A 9,880-nucleotide genomic window follows, 5' to 3' on the forward strand; every position below is an offset into this window, starting at 1 on the left:
AGTAGTTCTGAAAATATTAATATACAATATGTGTTATAGGGAATGATGGATATAAAATTATCCAGTAGTCAGATGAAGCTGGCAGGTCTCACGGATCCTTACCTCCACAGCGGGAGGAACATCCCCAAGCTAATCTGAACTCAAAAACTAAAGGTGACCCTGGGCAGGGAGACTTCATCTCTTCACACGCGGCCCATAGCAGAATGTGCGCTGGAGTGACGGAACACCTCTGCTCAGCAATAACCTTAATCCCAAAAACCAAAAAGAGAAACAGCGCAAAGCCTCATAGTGTAGTATAAAAATATATATTGAGTTATGCCAGCAGGTGAGTATCACACGTACATCAAATTAGAACGTTAAAAGCATGGCACACACACACAAATGTTTTTAAGGTAAATGAATGTATGCATCTTTTGGATTAATTAATGTTGTGATTTTTTTGTGTGAATATAAGTAACTATTGTTCCATTTGTGCGGTTTATATGAGAGTTATATGTGAGTGCTCATTTAAGGATTTAGCTTTTGGGGGGTGGGAGGGTTTTATGATCTTTTTTGAGTCTTGAACACAGTCATATTAGGGACTACCTCAACCCCAGGCACTTGTGCAGCATAGAGCTGTATTTAATCTTTCTAATCTTGTTTATCTTAATCTTGTTTATAACCATGAAATAGGATTTTGTATGAGTTCATGCTTGGTTGTGTGTTTCTCATTAGATATTCTTCCTAAACCTCTTAATAGGGGTTGAGTATTGAGATGGATTTCACAATGAGGGAGTATGCATGGGATGAATATACACTGTATCTATGCATGTATATATTTTCTATCTGTGTACTGTAGCACCATCCAAGTCTGTGGTAATAAGGCAGAAATGCGGAAAACGAAAAGAGGAAATAGAAGATTTATGGACATAGGACCTAGATCCACCGAGCCCCAAAATCCATGAAGGTCCTATTCTAGTATGATTGATAACTGCTCAAAATCCTTGATGAGTTAGTTATCGCAAAATGTTGCTCGGTAGCTATTCAGAAAGCCTCGGTGAGTTGGCCAAATCGTACGGGGACTGCATTATTTCGAGATTTCTCGCTCCTGCTCAAAACACATCGAGCGGGAGCTGCAAAAATCAAAAATGCTCCTGTCTAATTGCCTTCCCTCCCTCAGCAGCTTTGGCTGTTTCAGTGCCTGGTACTTGCGAGCTTCCCTCCCTTGTCCCGGCCCACAGCGGTGACGTCACGTGGTATCGTGAGATCCGAGGTCCGCGTGACAGTCCCAGTGAGGCCTCGGCGGTTTTGAGCTCTGGTGCTCCTCCATCTATTAGCCTGCACGTCGGAGGACTAGTGAGGTAGCTGGCGGTGTGATATCACAGGAGAGGCGCTTCCCTGCGGTGCAGCAGCACTTTGACGGTGTGGTGAATTCCCCTTTCTCTACCCAGGCCACGGAGGGTCATGTGATTGCTATACAGGCTTATACCATTCAGCATTGCTGTAAGTAGGGTTTCAGTTTTAGCCCTACTGGATGCCATCACTTTATTAGTGTGTTCCCTGCCCAACAAGCCATTGTTTGTTGTTTTTATGTGTATTTTTTAATTATATATTAAATTACTGTTTATATTTGTACACTATATCAGTGATCTGTTGTTTGTATTTAGTTGCACTATGATCTTTTTTCTCTTTTTTTCTTCTCTTTTATGTTGTGGTCTTATATGTTTGTTTGTTTGAGATTGCATTGAGGACACTTCCATGGAACTCATCCAAACCCTTTGAATTGGACTACATTTGGTCAGATCATTTCTTTTGGCGCCGGTTTATTTTTATTAAAAATCAAAATAGCGCCATTTTGATCAAATGACCCTATTCAATAACATCGAGAAATGTATGGTGGCCCTGATATAGCGAGTTTATCAAAGATTTAATCTCGCCAGCCCTAGGGTGGCGAGATGGGATCTGAGAGCAGGACTTAGGGAAAAAATGAATTTTTCCTGCATCGGATTGAAGCCGGGAGTCTCCGAAGCTGATACACATTAATATAAGCTCCGGAAACCCCCGGCTTCCATCCTATGCAATAAAAATATATTTACAGGCAGCTTCATTACTTTAGTGGCTAACCGCTAAGGCAATGAAGGGGTTAACTGCCAGTGCCCGGTTTATTTTGAGCAGCAGGGGTGGGTGAAGGTGGTTTTGTCCCAGGGTGGGTGTTTAGGCCTTGCGGGAGGGTTGCGGAAGGAGTTAACCCCTTCATTACCTTAGTGGTTACTACCCACCCAGGTAGGCATAAAAACCCACTGTGGCCCAAATACCATCGTCACCCACCCCCACTACCCACAATAAACATTAAAACACAATATTAGCCAATACATCTGTAGCCCTTTTAGCCCCACCCTAAGTGAGATCTGGTCTGCTACTCCATATTTACTGCGGTGTGGTGCATACCTATAAGGTAACAGGAGGGCTGAGTGTTCTGCGTTGGTGTGGGGAGAACAGGACATGGTTTACAGGGTACCTTATTCGTGGTTGATCCAGACTGACACATTTATTTAGCCCAAGACAGTGAATTACACTTACATAAGGTTCCATGGTATTTATTGCATTGGTTAGGATCTTACAGCAGGCACATCATTTTTCTTGCTTCCCCTAAAATGGTTACTTCAAGGCTTGAGGCGCATCCAAGTTTCCTCCTGAGTCCCATTGTGGGACCAGGGTAGCTGTTGCACACCCCAAAGGGGGAGGAAAGAGACACACCCTCTTTTGGGAGAGAGCCAGTATTTATACCCTGTGGTTTGGGCTTGTAACCCAGCCCCATAACAGGGCAGGTCTGATCTGCCAATGTGAGCCAGCCAGTACCTCCGCCAGGCTGACTCTCTCTGGTTGTTACTAGGCCCGCCCTTAGATACAGTTACTGCATCTAAGGCTGCAATAGCAAACAATACCTTCTTGAGAAATTAACCCATCCACTGCCTGTACCTAACACTGGTAAGGTTTGGGAAAAGGGTAGTGGCTGGAGGCTAGGCTACACCCCCATTCATTGCAAGTGTGGTTACCTACTGTATGCCCTCAATGGGAGCAAAGATAACCCCAATGGCAAGGAAGGGACACCCCCTCTACCCTCAACAACCATTACATTTCATGACAGTAATGGGCAACATTACTATTATCCAGATCTGGATAATAGCGCATTTGCCCATTCCAAATAAAAGATTATCTTCCAGCATAAAGTAAATAAAATGTCTACTTACCCCTGCCAGGATGAAGGCCTTCCTTGTCTTCCTCCCCATTCTTGTCCTCCATTGGCAGGAACACAACAATAAAAAATACAATCTAATGGCCCCTAACCCTTTAATAACCTTAGCGGTTAGTAACCGCTAAAGTAATTAAGGGGTTAACTCCCACCCCCGCTACCTACCCAGGTGGCCTAACCACCCTTCCCAGGGAAACAACCCCCACCCTCTTCCCATTCATTGGCACAGTGGTACATCATGCCCATGTAATATGGGCATGATTAGCCAATTGTGAGGATTCGCCATCCTGGCGGTCGCAGATCTTCTCCTCACCTCAATAACCCTTCTGTGATGGACACTCAGGATCTTTCACGGTCTGACTCCCCGTCCGTGGATTCCGTCTCTGCTTCCCGCTCTGACGCACGACAGGTGCGTTCGTCCAGCCTCCCCGCTGACGCGCATTCCAAGCCCTGCTCTGGTGATGACAGGACAGGCGTGGGAGTGACGCACACCTCAGGCTCCGCCCCCTGACCTCCGTGACGCACGCGGGGCGGCGCGCGATCGGTCCCGCCTACATTCACTCTAAGGATGTCCCGGACTAGCGTGGGAGTGACGCGCGCCGCAGGAGACCCCCTGCTACAATACTGTATATTAAAATAAAATGAAAGCCTCGAGATTGCCTGTTAGAGGCGGGCAGGTAGCGTGACTGATTTAGTGTAAGGATCCGTGCTGCGGGTATACCCGCGTTCAGTGCATCCTTACCTTTTTCTCAGGCTATTCAGGCTCCCCGGCGACAGTCCCCGCTCCTGGCTGCTTCCCCTGCACCTCCTGTCAACGCGCGTCAGCCCTACGGGCGCGTGCGCACCCAAGCCGCCATTGGTTGGATCCGGGCGCCTGACTCCGCCTCCGCTGTCGCGGCACACGCTCCTTGCGTGTCGCCATTCGGGTCCCGTCAGGTCCGCCTCCCCGCTTCTCCTTCTTTACCTGTCCCTTCCCCTGTCCGTCCCTCTGCTCTTCCCCTTCTTCTCTCTGCTCCTGGATCCTCCGGTACGCCTTCCCCATGCTCCGCCTCCTCGGACGTCACGCCCATGCCCTGCACGCCCCTTCCCCATCTGCCTTGCCTCCCAGGTCCTCCTTCCCTTTCTGTCCCTTCCCTTGTCCGTCCCTCTGTTCCTCCCCTCACTCCCATTGGTTCCAAACTTCCACACTCTGCTCTCCTATTAGGTTCCTCTTTGGGCCGCTCCTCCGTCACTCCCCTTTCTCTGATTGGTTCCAGCCCCCTATATAATCCCTCTTCACCATTTCCTCTTTGCTCTGCATAGCTTCTGTACCTTGGTGCTGTCAGCTGTTGCCTGGCCTCTCTTGTCTTTTCAGTGCTGCTCCTGTCCCTGGAATCTTTGCTGACCTCCCTGGATTTGACCTTTGCTTTGGACTCTACTACGCTGCTCTCTGGAACCCTTTGGACCTTGCTTTGGACTTCTACGCTGCAGACCTCTACAACCCTTGGACACGGCACAGGGACAAACTACTACCCTGCTCTCTCCACTCCACGACCCAGGCTTACAAACTTTACCCTTCTACGCCGGAGCTGTCACGTACGGTATCATTTACATTCTGTTTACCCGGACCACCTACGCTACTACCACACTCCGGCTGTGCCCCCGTTTGCTGCTAGGTGTGTGCTTTTACCCTTTCCACCTCAGTCCCGGGGTCTCGTCTGGCTTGTGGGCTGGCCGAGCGTTACATTCAGTCTCTCTCACTGCGCGTCTCTTACAGACAGGTGAAGCCCGGTAGGATTCACACAGTGCGAGTCCCATTCAAACGCAGGAACCCCCGCTGTGTTAATACGATGGGCCATTAAATCTGCTGCGGACCATCTTGCGGGGTATTTGGAGAATTGGCCGCGATTTTGTCCAGTGATTCGGTCGACAACTGCTAGCTGCAGCTGTACTGTATATTTTCCCATATAACCACAGATCAAATTATCCTGAGATGTGGGTAAAAAATGCTGTAGTGTCTCCTAATACGATGCCCCATTTGATAACCTAAAGAACATATATTTAAAAAAAGGACTATTTATCAATGCCTTCCAGCTGCCATATTGATTGGGAAAAAGCAGCACAAAATACCAGCGATCAGAGAACAAATCATATTAAAAGCAATCAAATTTTTCTCTTTGATAAATCGTCTTTTTTTGCCTATGAAGAAGGGAGATTTGATCAATAGCTCAGGATATGCTTTGTTATGACAAAGCACCAGCATATCATAAACGATTACGCAAAATCATGTATTTCTGTCCTTGTGCATCTCCTAATTTTTACCAGCAGAGGTCACCCTTAACTAAAAAATGATCAGAGAAAAATATGAATTTAAAGAACTGTCATTTTATGTTTGACTTTGTTGTGTAACACTACAATCCAGATTTTAATTAGAGATGAGCCAACCTGTCAAAATCCGATGCGCAGATTTTCCACACTGGTTTTACCAAAATCGGAAATCTGAAGCCGGGTTTGGCATACAAAAAATAAATAAATGGTGTGTGTGGCGAGCACGCGCATTTTAAGTGAAACTTATTTCTGTTGTGCCACTGAAATTTTAATTACTGTATACTCTGAAAGATTTTTTTTAATCAAAAACATGAAAATCAAAATCAAAATACAAAATACAATTTCAGTAGCAAAACACAAAGAAGTTTCATTTAGAACGCGCGTGCTCGCCACACACAGCCTATTTTGGTTGTTGGATGGGTCGCCAATGGGTTAATAGTTTAGGCTATTACTAATCCTGATTACTCTTTATGGTGTGTATATAGTGTGTGTGTATATGTGTATATGTGTATGTATGTATGTATGTATTGTGACAGAGTCACTGACTCAGTAGGCTGGAACAGTGAATTGAGAGAAGCTGCAGCCAGTCCACAGAGCGTTAATCTCCTCAGAGAAAGAGCAGCAGCTGAAAACTGATTAATCAGGGGCTGGGCTCCTCAGTGAAACAAGGAAGTGTTTTAAAAGACACAGGAAGCTGTTATGTTGGGAGACTGCTTTACTCCACAGAGAGAGATGAAGTTCACCCAGCCGGGAGAGTCTGGCTGTTATGGACCCTAGGACTGAAAGAAGCATGTCTGCTGGGTCCAGCTGGGAATCACACCTATGATAAAGACAAGGACTGACAGATAAGTAAAAACACTTTATTGTTCTGTGCAGAGACTGTGTTACTTTGTTCCATAGGCCAGGGCAAATTTTGGCTTGGGAACCAGCTTAGCCATGTCCTTCTGATTTACTTTGGATGCTTCCCACCCGAACTATAACCCCAGCTAACAAACTATAATGACTGCACATGCGCAGTCACTCACTTCCGTTATTATTTTCGTTCTCACTCAGAGTTTTTTCCCTATGAGATTTTGTAGATGCAAGTGCCACTAAAGAAGTTTCACTTCAAAAAATCTGGCCAAATTTCATGGAATTTACCATTGGATTTCATGTTAAATTCAATTCCGGATTCTTATCAATCTAGAGAGCGGATTCTAAATTCCTGATATATGGATGAGAGAGAGAGAGAGACACACAGAGAAAGACAGCAATTTTTTCAGATCCTTATTTATTTTCCAGGGGAAAAGGTTGACCGGACAGGCAGTAAAACCAAAGAATCCAAACAGGAGATAGAGATATGGTTCTCATTTCCACAGATGGGCGTCAACTCTTGGCCAGGTGATGAGGCCCCGAGGTTATCAAAGATGTGGATTAAAATCAAGCAACATGATCATAGGAACAAATCTCACCAGGTAACATAGGGAACATTAACATCATACCTGATCATAGGGTAAGAATGTCCCCTGACCTTACCCCTGGACAACTACAACAAGCCATACCTCAATGGAATCCTCTGTGCGGCTGGACCATACTCCATCTCACACAGAGCCGCCACTTTAACGTTTATTTCAACATTGCCCCTTATTCCCTATAGATTGTAAACTCTCATAATCAGGGCCCTCATCACCTTCTGTATCTGTTTGCTCATGTTTGTCTTTATTTGGTATGTCATTCTATTTATGTAATGTACATAACTCTGTATCCCCATTGTACCTCGCTGCGGAATATGTCGGTGCTTTACAAATAAACAATAATAATACATTTAAAAGAAACAGATGTATATTTACTAGAGCCCCAAGAAGGAATCACAAAATTATCACAATCTCAGGAGTGACAGTAAAACGATGGCCTGGATCGTACCCCAGAATCAAATAAGGGAAGAAAATCAGAAAGAAATACATGGGATGCTGGATTTGGGAATACTACATGACTCTCGTTGCAGTTGGCCCAGCCCCATTGTCCTTTTCCCTACACCTGACGGTAAGCAAAGTTTTCGTAATGATTTTGGAAAAGTGAAGGTGTCCCGTTTTGACACATACTCCATACCAAGGGATAACAAACTTATGGAAAGCTTTGGGAAAGACAAGTTCTTAACTACACTTGATCTGGCAAAAGGGTACTGGCAAATTCTACTTTCTAAATATTCTAATGAAAAAATAGCATTTCTTTACACCTGAGGATTTTTTCAAGATACCGTCCTTCATTTGGGATTGGGTCTTCATTGGGTTTTGTTTCTTCACTTTAACATTATTACATTTGCATTACCCTCTCCTTTTCCCGGAGGCCATTGTTGTATGCGTGTTCTAAGTACCTATATAATGTGGAGTTAAATATGTCTTACCTAAAAGTTACCTTTTCTCTCGGAAATGCATTCCCAGAAGACTGCGTTACTTAATCACCACTTTCTAATGAGCATAGCATTCTTGCTGCCATCAAAAAAAAGTTACACCTTTTTATACTATAATAATAGAAAATGTATTTTAAATGTTAACCCACCTCCGCTCCTTTATTTTCTCTTCACACGCTATTTTTAACCCAATGACCCCTATGCTGTATGTTTACAATACACTGTTAATGATTCATTACAGGCCATGTCATCTGGATGTTTTCATGTAAGTTAATAACTCTAGGGTTTAATATAAGAAGAAAAGGTGACTGTGAATATCAATATAAGAATCCAGCTTCCCAAGTGATGGACATCATGGGTTCCCTCTGTGTGCGACCATGTCCAGTGTTCTGTGTCTCTCAGCTGTCCCATTGTCACCTCCCATGTTGTCATTTATGGCTCTGCCTTGGACTGTTTGGTGACTGCAGGAGGGGGTGTTTGAAAAGAGTGTGATTTTAATATAATGTTATCATTTGAGACTCAGTTTCTTTAGTAGTGATGTATCCCCAGTGTTAGAAGTATCTCTTCTGATAACATGATTTATCTTGCTCATCTGGGGAGAGCTGACATTTCTGTGACAATACTTGTTCTATGACACCGGGAACATCCTGTACAATACATGACATCACAAAAGGGGTTAAAAAATTCCCCTTAAGAGGTTTAGTGGTGTAAAGGGATGTAGTGTATAAACCTATTAGTCAGTATAAACCACGGTGGAACCATTTAAAATCTCATCAGTGTTCGTAATCAAATGCATTCAATTCTTCATTCAATAAACAAACAGTATAACAAACAGTATAACAAACAGTATAACAAAGGTATCATCGCCACATCCTTTTTTCATAACCTAACCAGGAACTTCAATCTGTTCAGAAGTAGCCAAAGCAAATAAAGATAAACTGATCTCCAATCTTATATATTTGTTTTCACGTCACTTGAAACACGTCTTTTTACTGTATGTGTAAATAAATGCCACATTCTCATTAATGCAGCAAGGACAACTGGATTTGATTCAAAGGTATTAATTCTACCAAAAACAGGCTACTATTGTTTTTATTTGCTGTTATAAGAGGAATGAGATAAATGTAATTATCTTTCTCTTTTGAATCAAATTCTTAGTGGTTATGAACTTATTAATAGTGATAGATGTTGCTATACCACATTTCTTTATTCAAAGCTTTATTTGTGTTGCAGGGTCCTCAGGAGCAAAAATAATTCAGCTTTATGTGAACCACTACTGTCTGTATCAGTCGTTTTCAACCTTATTTGGGTTAAGGAAATGTGAAATTCTGGGGACCCCCAACCCTCTCCCCCCCCCATCTCTCTTTCCCCTGTCTCTCTCTCCCCACAGCCGACTCCCTCTCTCCCCCCTCCCCCATCTTTCTCTCTCCCCTCCGTCTGTCCCTTGTCCCCTCTTACACTCCAGCTCTCTCTTCGCCTCCCCCTGTATATCTCTTCCCCTCTTACGCACCAAACACACTTACTGTACCTTAGGGCGAGGCCTCCCCTGTTGCATTGGTCCGCAGCTGCCTCCTCCAGGTGTGGGGTGCCTGCGGAACCCCAGTTTAAAATCACTGGTCTATATGTACCATTCCCAAGATTCTCCTGTTAATGCCCAATCATGCCAATTATATCCTGTAACTGACTACAAAGAAAATTGCACTGTATGATTAGTGCAATGATTTGTGCAATGATTTGTGCACAGCAGAAATACAGTATGCATTACAGACAAAAATAAAAACTTTTCAAATATGGTGATTGTACAGTATGTGGGTATTGTTGCAATTTCAATGTTCTTTAAAATAGGATTCAATATTTATATCTTTAACTCAAATATCTGCTCTAAAAATACACCAATTTAACACTGACTGAAATGTAAAACTGAAATGTTTCTATACAATTTAGCACACTTC

Source organism: Ascaphus truei, chromosome 14 (assembly GCF_040206685.1).
Source record: "Ascaphus truei isolate aAscTru1 chromosome 14, aAscTru1.hap1, whole genome shotgun sequence".
NCBI classification, from domain to species: Eukaryota; Metazoa; Chordata; class Amphibia; order Anura; family Ascaphidae; genus Ascaphus; species Ascaphus truei.